The following is a 17516-nucleotide window of genomic DNA, read 5'->3' as shown; positions in this document are numbered from 1 at the left end:
CAGGTCCTGGTTTGACTTGGGATACCTATTATGACTAGTCCTGTGGTCGAGTCATGTTAAGTTGGTATTAGAGCTTTAGGTTCATGGTCAATTGAGAGTCCACAGAGCCGTGTCTAGAAGAGTATATTTTAAGGGTGTGTAGCATGCCACACTCATAAGAGAGAGGCTATAAGGCATTTAGGAATGTTTCACTTTCTTGATATTCTATTTTCAAGCATGGAATCTAAATCCTTGAACTCTTGTTTAATCCTTGGTTGTTTACTTTTCAAATAATGCCCCGATGATCTGTAACACAAAGAAACTCTTCAGTCCCATCTAGGGACAATGTTGATGGGGTACGTTCTATGTCTGGAGTTTGTCTTCAATCTGAGGGTTATGTTCCTGATAGTTATAGAGTTCCTCTAGCTGCTACTAGTCCTCATAAGGGAGAGGCGACTAATGAAGAATTTTTCTAGTGCATTTATACTATTGCTCAAATGGTTGCTGCTGGCTAAGGGTGCATTTGGTTCTTTGTCTGGTGATGCTACATGAGTCGATTAATTTATAAAGATGGGTCCTCCTACTTTTGCTGGTGTGAAGGTGGAGGAGGATCCCAAGGATTTCTTGAATGAAATGGAGAAGATATTTTGGGTGATGTAGGCTATCAATATGGAAGATTTAAACTTTACAGCTTACCAAGTCAAGACATTGCATAACAATGGTATGAAGAGTGGGATAGGGATAGGGGTGATTTGGAAGAGTCAGTTTTATGTGATACTTTTTCTAAGGCCTTCTTAGATCATTTCTTTCCTCAAAGGTATGATCCTGATTTTGTGGCTGACATGAGAGTGAGGATAAGAAAGTTCGCTTCTAGGTTGAATCAGGATTTGATCTTGGAAAGGAAAACTACTTTACATATTAAAGATATGGACATTTCCAGGTTGACTATTAATATGTTGCAGGTGAAAGATAAGAAGAGAAAAATAGACGGAGTTTGGAGATCGGCAGGGTAAGAGGAACAAGTTTTCCGATTAAGGATGTAATTAATCTCAAGGCAGTTGGAATGGCGAAAAATGGAAAAGAAAATGAAATGGGGGAGTTCTTGATCCTTCACCTCTACTGGTGCTCTTTACCCGAAGTAGTCCAGTGACAGGCGTGATCTAGATGCTGACTATTTTTGGGCATCGAGTAACCAATCTTAGGCGAGTGAGGATTAGTCGATTTCTTCATGCCCTCTTTGTTGGTTTTGTAGTAGTCCTCATTGGGTTTATTACGATGAAGAGAGAGATAAATTTTTCAGGTATGGCCAGGAACAAAATCGGTTCAGGGATTTTTACGTTTTTAAGCTTGCTAGGGAGCAAATAAGCTATGGGTGGCTTCATCTTCTGCTCCTGAAATCGGTGGTTCTGTATCTGCTTCTGTTACCGCTCCTGGTTTTAGTGTTGATCGAAACATGTTGTATGCTTTGGCATCCCGATAGGATTTTTAGGCATAAACTTATTTTGTTACTGGTATTTACAACTCTTTTCTCATGACATATATTGTCAGTTTTATCCAGGGTCCACTCTTTCCTATGTGACCCTATTTGTGGTTGTATGTTTTGGCTTTGATCCTGAGGTTGTTTTGGATCCTTTTTTTGTTTCTACCCTATTGTTAAGAGAGTTTGTAGGGGGTGTGTAGTATCTATTGGTTTTAGGCAGACTTAGGTGTATTTGTTTGATCTTGCTATAGTGGATTTTGATGTTATTATGGGGATTGATTGGTTGCAATCTTCTTACGTATCCTTGGATTCTCGGACTCATAAGGTTGTATTTAGATTTCCTGGTGTACTGGTTATAGAGTGGGAGGGTGATTCCCTAGCTCTTAGGGGGAGGTTAATTTCTTATCTTAGGGCTTAGAGGTTAATCTCTGAAGGTTGTCTTTATCACTTGGTCCGGGTTAAAAATTCTAACTTGGAAGGTCCTTCCTTAGAGTCAGTCCCAGTGGTAAATGACTTTCCTGAGGTCTTTCCGAATGATTTTCCTAGTGTTCTTCCAGATAGGAAAATTGAGTTTGTTATTGATCTAGTTTTGCACACTTATCCAATTTCTATTCCTCCATATAGAATAGCTCCGGCTGAGTTCAAGGAACTCAAGAAGCAACTTAAGGACCTTCTGGATAATTGGTTTATTCATCTTAGTGTATCCCCATAGGGTGCACAGGTTTTGTTTATGCATAAGAAGGATAGTTCCCTTCGGATGTGCATTGACTAGCGGAAGTTGAATAAGGTAATGGTTAAGAACAAGTATCCTCTCCTAAGGATAGATGACTTGTTTGATGAGTTGTAAGGTGGAAAGTTGTTTTCTAAGATAGATCTTTGGTCTGGGTATCTTCAGTTAAAGATTAGGGAGGTGGATATCCTTAATAGGATTTTCGTACTCGGTATGGGAACTTTGAGTTTTTGCTTATGTCGTTTGGATTGACTAATGCCCTGGTGACATTTATGGATTTAATGAACAGGTTTTCAGAAAGTTCTTGGATTTCATCATTGTTGTGTTTATTGATGACATTCTGGTTTATTCCAAAAGTGAGGTAGATCATGATAATCACCTGCGTGTGGTATTGCGAATCTTGAAGGAACAACAGTTGTATACCAAGTTCTCCAAGTGTGAGTTTTTGTTGAACGCTGTGACTTTTCCTAGCCATATTATTTCTAGCAAGGGGATCATGGTGGACCCACAAAATGCTGTTGTGGTTTAGAAGTGGCCTAGACCCATGACTCCAACTGACATCCGAAGCTTCTTGGGCTTTGCTAGGTATTATCGGCGGTTTGTGGAGAGCTTTTCGACAATGGCTGCTTCTTTGACTAAGTTGACTCAGAAGAAGTTAAGTTTTCCTGGTCGGATGATTTTGAGTAGAGTTTTGAGAAATTGAAAGATAAGCCAACTTCGACTCCAATTCTGACTATGCTAGAAGGAAATGATGGGTTTGTGGTCTATTATTGGCACGACATATTTGGGGGCCTTGTCGTAATGGGCATCCAAAGTCTGACCAGGACCGAACACCACCCCGGTTGTCCAACCCAAACTCTAGGTGCCTGCCCTGATATGCCTAAAGTTTGAGCATATTACCAGATAGTTTAATAGCTTACATAAAGACTCTGGGATAAGATTACAACCATTACCGACCTAACCGAGTCTAACCATCCCATACCAACAGTCCAATCATACCAAATTGATACCGAAAAAAGGGCCATAAACCACACCATAATCGAAGATGTTACAAAACACAATATAGTTAATCCCAAAATGAAATATGCTGGAACAAACAACAATATTTTTCAATGATGTCAGCCTACCAGCTGTTCCAATGTCAAGGCCGACACAGATACCGATCGCACCTATTCCATCCCAAAGCAGTACCACAAAACCTCTAACAAAAAGAGTAATAAAATCCGATTGGGACATTCCCCCAACCATGTCAAAAACCAATATCCAAAATAAGATCAAAGTGTCTAGAAATATCATAACATGAAATACAGCCTTCCGAAAGGATGGAAGCGCACCACTTCAGTCCAAATATTGTTCCTTGAGTCAATCACTAAGTAGGAAGAGTAAAATGACCGGTACCTTCATAGCATGGGTATACAGTTGCCAGTAGATGGATTAGTAGGTGAATGCTTGCATGATCTTAGGATAAGGATTAAATTATGCCATTTATAAAACCAAGCAAAACCACCCACATACACACAACTATACATTTATATATATAACTATGCTGGGAAAGGGGAAAGGGTTTAGCATGCCATTAAAACTTTTACCTGGGTTGTGTAGCTTTGCAATCCTAATCCACTCATGGGCTATATGGGTTCAGATCCCCCTACTGAAAGGGCCTCAATGCCTGAAGCCGCACGACAAGGGAAGAAAAACCTGGGATAACTAGTACATCACCCAAAATATAGTGTGACATTATGCACACAGTCACTAAGACCAACCTCACATCGGCAAATATGATTTTCTAGTTTTAGTCACCCCGAGACCTCCACCTTCCATGGATTTGCTTCATATCCCACCATTATTATCCAATTAAAACCATTACCAAGAAACCAATCAATCTATTTACCATTTATTAACTAAGGTCATTTAGTGGATGTATCGTTATACCGACCATACTTACAAGTACTATCCATAGCCAACCATATATAGGTTTAATAGCACTTCCTAGTTCCCTTCCATTTACCCTATCAAACCACTAGGGGGATTCCATGTATCCCACAAGAATGCCATTTATCCATTTACCTTTCCAACTTAAGTAAACCATGCATAATTCATTTACCAAGTTTTAAAACAATCTAGAGTTCCATTAAAAATACTCAATGCAATGAAAACATTATTATAGGCAATTTGTCTAACACATTAGGGGCTTAATATAACAAAAACCAATTCCAATTACCATTAAATAATTCCCATGCAATCATCTTATCCAATATAATCATTAATGCACATAAAGCCTAATTACAACCATGGGAAAACCATAATAAACAATTTAATATCAAAAACCCCAATTCATATTTGAAAACCAAAATCATACAATCAATAGAGTCATGAAAACATTCAGAAACCCATGCTTTTAGATAGAAGTAACAATGAGGGAAAAGAACACGCCTTAAACCAATATGATGACAGAAAGAAATCACCAAGACATGTCCCAAATCAATCCTCTAGTTGAAACCCTAACTTTCCTTGCCCAAAAGTTTTTTGATAGAATTATAGAGTTTAGAAGAGTTTCTAAGTGTTAATGAATGGAATAATAACGTAAATAACCTCCCAAGTAGGTTAGAAGTCGTGGGACCTTATTAGTATAAGTGGGAAAATGTCCAAAATACCCCCATTTAAGTTGTACGAAATCCCATCCCAGAGGTACGACTGACCATCATAAGTCTAACCCTCTACTCGTATCCTAGCCTAAACCTTTGGATCCAAAACTGTGCAGTATAAGACTCATCCTACCCAAGTCGTATTGACTGCATATGATTCGTACCCTTTACCCATACCCCTGGAAGATTAAACCCAAGAAAGATTTGGACACTATCGACCATATAAGTCTAGGATACGACTTGTACCCTATCTTACGGCTCATGGTGAGCCACTCGTACTTAGATCCAACCTATGTAACCAAAGTCTAAGATTAAGTTAAGGTACCAAATGGTATGTACCCACCAATATAACTTGTAACCCTAAGTTGTATCCATTCAAGTAACAAAAATCTATCCCACCAACCAACACTGGTCAGCATACTATTGGACCTTACCATCGGTACACCAACTTATGGCTCGTACTTATGAGTCATATTAGGTCCAGAGATAAGAATTCTAGGAAATTTTCTAAGGGTATAAACCCAAGCTGTTATAGTCTCCCTTACTAGGAACATTCATCCCCTAATAACGGATAAGATAGGGGTAACCGCACGCACGAGTGATTTGCATTATCAAATATATTACCAATCTTTATCAAAGTTGTAAAATAAAGATACAAAGATATTCATCTTTCCTTTAACAAACTTAGAACATAAAGATGTGTTGAAGACATATACCTTCTTCCGAATCCCAAGAGCAGAAAATAGATGCATATACTTGGACTTCATTTCTTCCTTCACTTACCATGTAGCTTCTTACACCTTATGGTTCCGCCACAGAACCTTAACCGAAACTATATCCTTGGTCCGCAACCGATGAAACTTCCTATCTATGATCTTAAGTGGGATTTCTCATAAGACACAGAATCCATGAGACCCAATACTTTAAAAAGAACAACCGAAGACGGATCACCAATGCACTTGCTCAACAAGGAAACATAAAAGATCAGATAAACCAGGCTAAAAAAAGGCAACTTCAGCTCATAAGCCACATTACCAACTCACCGCAAAATCTCATAATGACCAACATACTAGGTACTAAGCTTTCCTTTCTTGCCAAACCGCATCACTCCCTTCATGGGAGATACATTGAGGAAGACCTTATCCCCAACCTCAAACTCCAAGTCTCTATGCCTAACATTCGCAACAGACTTTTGGTGACTTTGGGTAGCCTTAAGCCTATCCCGAATAACCTTCATTTCTCTATAGCCTGGTAAACCATGTCAGGACAAAACATGTCCGCCTCACTAAGCTCAAACCAACAAATAGAAGATCTACACCTCCTACCATGAAATGCCTAAAAAGGGGATATACCAATACTAGAATGATTGGTATTGTTGTAAGAAAACTCCACAAAAGCTATATGCTCAACCTAATTACCACTATAATCAATCATACAAGCCCGAATCATATCCTCCAATATCTGAATAGTTCTTTTCGCTTGTCCATCTATCTGCGGGTGAAAAGTAATACTCAGACTTACCTAAATCCCCAACCCTCTCTTAAAAGATCACCAAAAGTGATATGTGAACTGCGTGCCATAATAAAAAATAATCAAAATTGGTACCCCATGTAGCTTCCCAATCTCCTGAAGATATAGCTTCGTATAATCCTCTACTGAGAAGGAAGTTCGCCCTAGCAAAAAGTGCAAAGACTTTGTCATCCCATCCACAATGACCCAAATCAAATCATATTTGTTCCAAGATCGAGTAAGACCAGTAACGAAATCCATATTGATCACTTCCTATTTATATTCAGGGAAATCAATTTCTTGATACGACCTTCCTGGCCTCATGTGCTCAAACCTAACCTATTGACACACCATACACTTGGCCATAAAATCAACCACATCGCTCTTTATGCCATTCTTCTAATAGATCTCCTTAAGATCATGATACATCTTAGTCGATTCGGTATGAACAACATAGCGAGACTCATAAGTCTCTGCCAAAACCTTTTATCATAACCCATCGACATAAGGAACATACAACATTCCTTGGTACCATAAAGTACCATCACATCTTATCTCAAACATCATTACCTTTTGCCTACCAACATCACTCTTGGATTACATCAAGATAGGATCTAGAACTTGTTTCTCCTTAATCTTCGAACCAAGAGATGATCGAACAATTTCTTGCACCATTACACCACCATCCTTGGAGTCCAAGAGACGAACTCTAATATTAGCAAAGCGGGTATCCTTCACTAATTCCCGCTTTCCTTAATCCACATGAGCCAAACACCCCATGGATAATCTGCTAAGAGCATCAACAACCATGTTAGCTTTACCTTTGTGGTATTAAAGACTCATATCATATTTCTTGAGAAGCTCAAGCTATCTCCTTTGCACGAGATTAAGCTCCTTCTGAGTGAATGCATACTATAGACTCTTATGATCAGAAAGATAGCCATGTGAACACTAGTAACACTCAACTTATATGTCAATTATGTGCAAGGCGGTCGTCGTCAATATATTTACCCAACTTTTGAGTCGGGGTCGAATCCACGAGGAATAATGTGAGTAGCGATCAAATTAACTCGAAATGATAGATACAAGTTGAATTCAAATAAATGTTACAAAAAGATAAAATGGGGGAGGTGAGTTACTACACTAATATTTCTTTATGGAATTTTTTAGTGTAAATTTGGGGCTACGAATAATTAGAGTTTTAATAATTATGCATGCATCTTGGGATTATGCGTTACTAAGGGAGTGACATGTGGGAGCTAATTATCAACATCACTTTAGTAATTCAAATATAGGTAGGCTTGGTAATAGGTTTGATGTTATCCTTTCAACAAAACACCAAACTTTCACCCATTAATTCTTTTGAATACCTAATGGGTATGTTCAATAGTTATCAACCACACCCTCAATCAAGGCATCCCTACTTCTAGGATGACACACATGGCGTAGTAAACCTCACATTCACCCTAATATCTAAGATAGAGAAAATTTAGCAAACTACATACATAATTGTATATCATTTCTTTGGTCCACATAGTCCTCCTTCAAGGATGATATGGATTCCTAAAGTTCACCCAAAATCCTTTTTTTGAAGATTATATTGAATTTTCTAGAGCTTGGATCATTCACTCATCAAACTCATGTGGGCATTTGGATATTTAACCCATCAAATCCCAATAGCATAACAATAATAGAACCCATAAACATGAACTTCCAAATAGATGCTAACGATCACAATCCACACACACTTTAATCCCTATTCACACATAACCCCATGAGGGAGACTTAGCTACACATAAGATAAACAAGCATAGATATACCCATAATCTCCATTGAATCAAAGTTGTAAAGGACCTAAGCGAACGTTATTTCAAACTTGGCTCTCCCACAATATCAACAATCAAAGTGAGCAAATCTTTCACTTAGAAAGTCTCCAATGTACTCTTCACCTAAAATTTACACAATATTTTCTTCTCCAAAAATAGAGGCTACAAAGTCTCAAGCCAAAACCTAAAAAAATATTGGGGAAGAAGGAATGTGATGGAATAAATAATACATGAAATTAGGGTTGAGTCTTTTTATTCAAATTACGATCAGCATGTGTAATTACAGTTCTTACCTTGGGCTGAACATTTTCGCCTAGCCGCGATCGTGCAATTCTTGCTGCGACTGCAGCTACGCGACCGCGATTGACTTCTGCGGTCACGGTTGATCAACACTCTTTATTGACCATGATTGCGGCCAATGGACCGCGACCACGGTAACTAAGGCTATTTCACTGTAGGTCTTCAGCTGCACTTTTTCTACTCCCTTTTGATCATTTCAAGATCTAATCCATCTCTCTTTATATTTTCAATTCCTATACCTTCAAAGAGTGGATATTAGTGCATTAAGTCACAATTATGTCTCACCTACTCAGTTGAGACAAGGTAATGTGCACAAAAACTAAGTGCAGATGAGTGGTAAAATCACCACTCATCAACACCCCCAACTTAAAGCATTTCCTTGTCCTCAAACAACACTACCTTACACCAAGAGACATAATTATTTATGCCCACCTTTATGCCTTAAAGGTCATAGCAATTTTGATTTGAATTATAACCACAAGTAGCTCATTGCATATGTGCTACGCTAATTTCCCAACCCTACTCATTATAACATGTAATACTCAGTGAATGCATAAGAATTTGAAGAGCAATCAAGCAACAAAGACCAATACTCTAGAAGTGGCTCACCTTTTGACTAAAACTAAACCATACTCTACTTGCCTCATTATCTGGGAGGTGACAAAAATCACTCACCTCAACTTTTTTGCTTGCCCATCTCATAAGAAAGAAAAGTTTCATAAACCAACCTATCGAACAAGTAACAAGAAATTTTAAGTGCAAAATTGTCCCATCCACAAAAGAAATCTTAATATAACAAGTGTCATGCCATAGGCTTGCCCCTATATTCAATATCCACTACAAAGAGAGTAAATGGTCGGAGATCTCAAAGAACTTTCTATGTTATGTTTTTTTATGTAGGTTCCAGTTAGGGAAAGATATCATTTAGGAACAACATTGTTAGATCCTACCTTGAACATCTACTTCACTCTTTACGATCTTTCTTTTTCTAAGAGTAAATAGTCGGAGATCTCAAAGGACTTTCTAAGTTTGTAATGTAGGTTCGGATTAGGAAAAGATATCATTTTGGAAAAACATTGTTCGACCCTACCTTAAACATCTACTTCACTCTTTACGGTCCTTCTCTTTCTATTAAGGACCACCCTTCTTTATTTCTTCCCTTTTTTTAAAGCCTATCTTTTGTTTCCTTTGTTCACACTATTATTTTAATTCCACTTTCTTGCACTTTTGTGCAATTCATTCTTTTACGAGATCCTTTCTTTTTCTAAACATTGATTTTCAACACTTAAGGCTCATTTGACATATCACACTACAACATTTTTTACCTAAGGCCACACTAAATCTCGACAATACTTTTAAAGTGTTGTTTAAAATATTCTTGGGCACACTTTTAAAATGTAGCCTTAAGTTTTAGTTTTAAACCACAATAATTTTAACAACAGTTGTAAATCGTGCTCTTTAATGCTATAAGTTAAACTTCGTAGGCGTTGCCATTATATAATTGACAACACCTTTTACAAATATGGCTACCCTTTTAAAATTTGGCCATTTTTTTTTTTTTAAAGCAACAATTTATAAGTGTTTTCTTATACACTTTTATAAAATTTACACCAAAATGTAATATTCCTCCAATATTTTTAATATCAGAATATTATATTCCCTTTAATTTCTAATTACTCGAAAAAAATAAAAATAAAAATCTTAAAACAGGATGACGTTATTCTCAATTTTAATGTCCCATTTTGAAGAGAAATGTTAGGGTTTATTCTCATCGGTGTTGGTGAAAATTGAAGCATCGGTGTTCTCATCGATTGTTACCCTTTTGCTTCTCTAAAGTACAATTAGAGTCACTGGTAATGTACCAAGCAGGAAATCCATTTTTCCCCTTGCGTTTTTTTTCATTTATTATCTCGTAGATGCTCAAATAATTACCGTTGTTTATAGGGCCGATCCTTTTGAGATCTGTGTTTAATAAAGGTTGATTTGGTTCCAGTTTTGGTGGTTATCAATTGGCTTAAATCCACACTAAGTTAGAGTCTTCACTGAAGCAGTCCTTAGAGGACTCTGCAGCTTCGTACCGACTGAGGAGTTTTATTCGCATCTTGTAATTGATACAGCCCCACTATCCTCCAACTGTATACCGATACTTTCAGCACCATCCAAATCTGGTAATTGCTGAAAACCCATCGTTTCATACTCTTCGTACCAATGATGTTGGTCGTAATTCTTTAAATTAAATATATCTTGGATGCTGATTATTTGTTGAAGCCACAAATTCCCATTATATATTGCCATTGATATTGAAATTAAGTAAAAATTAGAATTTAGGATTTGATTGATTTGGGGTTTTTAGTGATCTGGATTTTGGTATAATTTTGGTATCAAAATTGGGGAAGTCTAATTGTGTACATCAAGAGCTTGACCTCAGAGTGTTAGGGGTTGTGATTTGTTGCCAAATGTGTTCCTCCAAAATGTAAAGTTTCCACCCCTTTGCTGCTAGTTTATTATATAGAGGAATTGGAAGTATTGTACAATGACTCTCTACGCTCAAAAGCCACTTTCCTGTAATAATTATACTGGTTAATATCAGGCAGAACAGACAATCAAGGTCCAAGAGAGTTGAGAGATGAGTTGTTGCCTGGCTAGGTAGGCAGGTCAAGGAGGAATGCATCGGAGTAGAGGTTTCAAAGATGAGGGATTATACAATGTTGTTAGAATTGAGAGACATTTCTAGTAGTAGGAGCGTTTGAAGGTGGAATCCTGAATACCAACCAAATAACTCCTGGCTCAAAGATTCAGAATGGATCATCTTTGTTGGGAATGGAGTTGGTAATGTAGAGAAGGCTTAGGGCAGAAGTCTTTGCATGGTAGATGAATGAACTAATGCTTGAGTCACCTTGTCATTTTTCAATTGATTCTACCCAAGATCTTGTAGATGTTCCTTAGTCTTCTGCAATTTTGGTCGTCCTCAGCTCTTTGCCATCATCTCCAACAAACACTAGCAGCATGCTAACGTGCGTTGAGAGAGAGAGAACTTCCCACTTTTAGGAATGTTAAACTTTAGAATGTAAACCATCTGATACAACTCAATTGTATGATTGCATTTGTTTCTTATTTTTTCAGATATGATGTTGACAAAGATGAAATTGGAGAGACAGTTGCTACATTCTCTTCAAGTCAGAGCCTTTTCAGTATTTTCCCTGCAAAGGATAAACAACAGGTGGATCACAAGGAACCATTACAAGCTGTTGTACATGGTCATTTTAGGGCTCTCGTCTTACAGCTATTGCAAGGAGAATTATACATTTTGGGAAAGAAAGCATTGCTGATGGCTGGCTTGACATAGTTACATCACTAGCATCGCAAGCTGCAAATTATCTGAAGCCCAATACTAGTAAAGGAGGCAACATGGATTCAGTTGATTAGGTTAAGGTTAAGTGCATAGCTTCAGGAAGCCGAAGTAAAAGGTAAAGATTTTCTCTTCTTACCACACTAACATTAAAAATTAACATTTTCTTTATCACGTGAAAATATGTGGGTTTAGGCTTATTTAGTTAGAATCATGATTCAGTTTTGGTTGAATGCAGCACCCTTGTTAAAGGATTAATTTGTACTAAGAATGTCAAACACATGCGCATGACTTCACAGCACAAATGCCCGATTACTTATCTTAGGAGGAGCACTTGAGTACCAAAGAGTTGCCAATCAGTTGGCATCTTATGACATCTTATTGCAACAGGTCTTTAGTTGATTTTTTAATCTATTAGTGATGAGATAAGATCAAATAGAAACACATTTGTAATGTAATATTATCCTAATAGGAAAAGGAGCAACTCAAGATGATCGTTTAAAGAATAGAGGCTCATCATCCTAATGTGCTACTTGTGGAGGAAAGTGTTTTCATATGCCCAGGAGCTTGTATTGGCAAAAGGATCTCTTTGGTGTTAAACATTAAGGCTCCACTGCTAGAGCGAGTATCCAGGTGTATTGGTGCGGTCTAATAACCCCATCCATTGATAACATAGACACAACAAAATTGGGACACTATGAACTCTTTCAATTAGAAAAGGTCTCTGAAGAGAATGAACATGCCAACCAGTTGAACAAGAAGCCATCAAAATCTCTAAATGATTGTCCAAGGCATTTAGGTAGCACGATATTTTCCCCCACTCCTAGAGTCCATCATTTGTTAATTGCAACTCTAATACTTTAAAGTTCCAAGTATGATTAATCATGCATAATGGTTGGTCTTCTTGTATTTTACTCCATTCAATGTGTAACGTTCCCCTAAAGCACTACTTTTATGATGGTCTCCATTAATCGTTGTCTGTGTTGATCTTGATACACAATGTACAATCAGTGGATTTTTCCCTTATAGTATTTTTGTTTTGTGACATTTAGGATAATTTATTTTGTAGCATTTGTACTTTTGCCTTCTAATCACTAAATTTGAGGTGGAAATTTGAATTATTATTTTACATTTGATTAAGAGATTAAAATTTGTTTGTGGACTTTAAATAAGAGGGTTTTCACTTTATATATTTGAATTAATCGCCATTCATTTTTCATTTTCTATGTCCAAGAAAAATTTTGGTGAGTTTATAGTTATAATTTCTTGCATTGCAGATACAAAAGCCACATACTTTACTGGCTCTTTGAGCTTTAAGCTTTAAATCCAGGAAACAATTGATGTTTAAGCATTTCACTTATGATAACATTGCGAACATTGGTTAAAATGTAATGTGAAACTTCAATGGGGTTCCCTCATCACTCAATATGTACTTTTCATGTTCTTTTTTTTTTTACCAGTAAGGGCTTCTATTTTTCAGTCATGCTATAACACATAATTGACGATGAAATGCTATTTTACCTTGATCAAGAGGTTAGAGTTAGAATTATAGGGTTACTTATCCTTTCATTCCATAATTTGCAGGTCTTGTTGAGGGGATCATGTCGTGAAGAGCTCAAGAAGCTGAAGAGGGTTGTTTATCAGATGCTATGTGCTCCATTATAGAGCTCAATTGGAAGGCTTAATGACATTATTGCTGTATCTCTTTAGGTGCTCAGATAATAGTAACCGAAGATACCATGTCTCTTTTGTTCTCTTATCTTGTCGCTGCACCTTTCCCTCTCTCTCTCCCTATATATATAGATAGATATATATAGTGGAGGCGGTGAATTAGGGTAGAAAGTAGTCTGAGTTAGGATGTTGTATGTTGTGGTGTATACTTGGAGTGTCGTGCTTTGGATATTATTGAATATGTTAATTTCAATTGTATCTTGTTCTAGTACTATTCCGTATCTTATCCTAGATTGCTTTATATTGAGCCGGGGGTCTAACGGAAACAACCTCTCTATCTCACATTAAGGTAGTGGTATGGACTGAGTACACTTACCCTGCCTAGACCCACTTGGTGAGAATTTACTGGGTATGTTGTTGTTTTTAAGGTCATTGGAAAATTAAGTAAAGGGAAGGCATCTCATGTTCCATATCGAGATTCTAAACTTACGTGTTACAATCTTCACTTAGAGGACGTGGACATGTTTCTGTGAGTGCAATTAAGCACATGTCTTGCATTTCCATTCTATTTACCTTATGAAACTGCTGCTCTGTCCTGTTGGATGTGCATCCTTTGCCTCTTAGCCTTTGTTGTCTTTTATAAGACACATCTTATCTGATGCTACTTGGCATGAAGTGCATTGAAGAGATGAATAATTTTCTGCTCCTTTCTTAAATGTAGCTTATATGCACTGTTACTCCTACCTCAAGCAATATGGAAGAATCACATAATATGTTAAAGTTTGCAAGCAAGGCTAAGCATGTCGAGATTTATGCATCTCGCATCAAGGTTTGCTTATCTGAATTTTTAGTTTTATGGAATTGTTGTATTGAAGGCTGAATACTGATTATCTTGCTTTTAGATTATTGATGAGAAATTACTGATCAAGAAATATTAAAAAGAGATATCTTCTCTCAAGCAAGAGCTTGTTCATCTAATAAGGGGAATGCTTGTAGGAGTCAATCATGATGAAATTATAACCTTGAAACAACAGGTATGTACTCTGTCCGTTTAACTTTATATGACGGAGTTTGTCTCATCAAATAGTTTAAGAAAGATGAGAGACTTTTGACGCATAAGCTAAAACCATTAACATCCCCAAAATACCTTTGTATCTTGTGGTCAAAGAGTTTATGTCCATTCTACAATAGCACGTCATTAAGGGAAAAATGACAATTTTAAATTAATGATTTTCAATAATGAAAAAGTGTCAATTGTCTTGGAATGGACCAGAAAAGAGAGATTTGAATGTTTAGTGGCTCGATCATAGGGTGTAATTGGTTATGTTATGTTATTTATTAACAATCTTTTCAAAGTTGGAAGAGGGACAAGTGAAGATACAGTCAAGGTTGGAAGAGGAGAAGGATGCCAAGGCTGCTCTACTGAGCCGGATACAGAAGCTAACTTAATTGATCCTTGTTTCTTCGAAGAATTCAATTACTGAGAGTCGGTTTTCTTCTAAAGATGATGCAAACTTCCCTCTCTATTTATCTTAGAGTTCTGTTTCTATTTCCTATTATTTGCCCACTAGAACTCTAGGTAATCATTTCTGAATTTGGATTTTAGGGACATCCGATGTGTTTGCTATTTGCAAGACTTTTTCCTCCTCCTTTAAGTTGCTTTGCGTGTTGAAAATGTTTATTTATTAGAACTGCTCTCCTTATCATCTATATAGGGATTTTAAGACTGGGACTCTCTTTCAAGAGCCTAAATTAAGTTTTTGTTGTTTCTGTTGCATTCTATTACTATTTTGTATCCAATTTTCTGGCATCTACCCTGAGCAACAACAACAACAACATACCCAGTGTAGTCTCACAAGTAGGGTCTTGGAAGGGTGGAGTGTACGCATATAGTGATATAGAATCATCTTTTATTTTCACCTTCAAGGATAAGATCTATTTCCTAAATTAATCTTTTTATTTTTCACCCTTTGCATTAGAAATTGAATGGTTCTGTGCCCATAGACAGCAAGATCCAAAGAGATGCTTCATCAGAGACTTCTGATTTCAACCACGAAAGATCTTCTAGCAAGTTGAATGATGATATCTCAAAAGCTTGCAGTGTGATTATCGACTCAAGTCAGGCTGGTTAAATTGTCAATTGTTTAGGGCTTTCGATTGTATGTTTCCTCCTTCTTAAGACCTTCTAAAGGAGGAGACTTCTTAATTTGAAATTATATTTTGATCCACCTGTAGTTTAATGTTTACTCTGATAGCAAAGGTCCTTGTCCTTGCATGGAGTTTGAATTTTTGATATTTATATGTTAGTTTCAAGTAATGAATTTTCAAACTTTCTTGGATACTTACATTGGATTATGTTCACAAGTTATCTTTGGATTGACTCAATTGAGAAGTTATTACTTTTCTTTCAAATCTAGTCTTTTGCATTAGTACTTTTTCTTTCAGATGACTACTTTTTATGTAATGTATATTTTCCATTACATATCAAATGGCAATTCCTTCAACTTTTAATATTTTGTTTGTCTTTCTTGTTGAACATAGGGAGCGGTTTCATTGTCAGTTCAGATGGACCTCCTCGTTGAGCAAGTCAAGATGCTTGCTGGAGAGATTTCACTTAGTATGAGTACATTGAAACGAATGATAGAGCAGTCTGTAAATGATCATGAGAATTCAAAAACTCATTCTGAAGTAAGCTTTATTTTTTATTTGTGGGTTGAATACTTCATACATATGATGGTTAAAACTATGATATCTATAAGAAAAAACCTCTCTACTTCCGCAAATATGAGGGTAAGGTCTGCATATACTCTACCCTCCCCGGACCCCACTTGTTGGATTACAATGGGTTTGTTGTTGGACTGAATCCTTCTTCAACATAGGATGGTTAATAATACAATGATGCGTGTATGGTTGCTAAAGCAACATATTGGGTCTCTCTTTAATATTATGCTGCTATAGTTTGCAGTCAACAATCTTCTCTCAAATTTATAAACATTTAGATATATATTGTTTGAATTCCAATAAAATTATATTTGATGTTTCCTCGAAAAATGGCATTGTGTTAGTATATTTTCTAGCTTGTGAAACTTGATTCACTTCAACATCTTCAGTGTACTTTCTTTTTCTCTCAATTCTTTTCCGATTGAGATGTATAGATCCTGTTCATGGATTAATGAAAAAATTCCTAGACATGTTAATCCTTGATTAATGTGTGTGATTTTATTGTTAGGCTATTGCATTTGTTTGATTTTCATGAAAACAACTTATTGTTTGAACTTTTGTACATAGCTGTCACCTGTTTTTAAGATCTTCACCCACCGTATGCCTAATCTTGTAACGGATTCAGTGTTTGTTGTTTTTATGATCTTCACCCACCGTATGCCTAATTTTTTGTTTCATTATAAATGTGTAGGATCAATGCAGGGATCAAATTTGAATGATGGACGCTACAACACAACTTATCTAGATTAAAGTGAATGATGAATTTTCGAAATATTTTGATATACTTTTATATACATTGGGTTTTGTGTGGAACTTGGTACAAATTTTTATAATGTTGTTTTCTAATTAGTATGTAAAAGAAATGTTATTTTGAAATCAGATCTATGCATTTCAATTATTAATTAGCTAATTGGTGCGTGAGATTATATATATATATATATATATATATATGTATGCTTATGTAATGTGCTTAGTGATGTATACATTTCGATCAAAATAATTATTTTTCAATTAGAAATTATGTACTAACATTTTATATGCCTAATGCGGTGTAAAATGTGGCTTGAACTATAAAATCTTAGGCAATATTACTACATTTCAAAAGTGTGGCTAAAATATGGTTACACTTGATAAGTATTGTCATAGAGGATGTATAAAAGGCTACGATTTTGAAGTGTGGCTAGTAATAAAGAATAGGTGACGTTTTTTAAGTGTGATTATAGAGGTGCTACAAAAGGCTACGCCTGTGAAGCATGCCCAATAATAAAATAAAGGCAACGATTTTTAAGTGTTGTTATAGAGGTAC

General features: G+C 36.4%; 1 long non-coding RNA gene across 5 annotated transcripts; it reads left to right on the top strand.

The window, feature by feature from the left end:
* Positions 1 to 10151: 10151 nt before the first annotated feature.
* On the top strand, positions 10152 to 17112 carry LOC107842541. Of its 5 annotated transcripts, none has more exons than XR_007049462.1 (9): positions 10152 to 10322; positions 10414 to 10637; positions 11593 to 11936; positions 12057 to 12208; positions 12291 to 12617; positions 13403 to 13528; positions 14211 to 14318; positions 14392 to 16177; positions 16902 to 17112. It is a non-coding gene; the product is annotated as an uncharacterized LOC107842541 (long non-coding RNA). The 5 variants fall into 5 exon arrangements; XR_007049461.1 differs by having other exon boundaries at positions 10156 to 10322; positions 14392 to 15648; positions 16031 to 17112; XR_007049459.1 differs by having other exon boundaries at positions 10160 to 10322; positions 14392 to 14523; positions 15469 to 17112.
* The last annotated feature ends 404 nt before the right edge of the window (positions 17113 to 17516 follow it).

Source organism: Capsicum annuum, unplaced genomic scaffold (genome assembly GCF_002878395.1).
Source record: "Capsicum annuum cultivar UCD-10X-F1 unplaced genomic scaffold, UCD10Xv1.1 ctg2754, whole genome shotgun sequence".
NCBI classification, from domain to species: domain Eukaryota; kingdom Viridiplantae; phylum Streptophyta; class Magnoliopsida; order Solanales; family Solanaceae; genus Capsicum; species Capsicum annuum.
The sequence above is the reverse complement of the archived record's forward strand: the minus strand, read 5'-3'. Positions and strand labels throughout refer to the sequence as shown.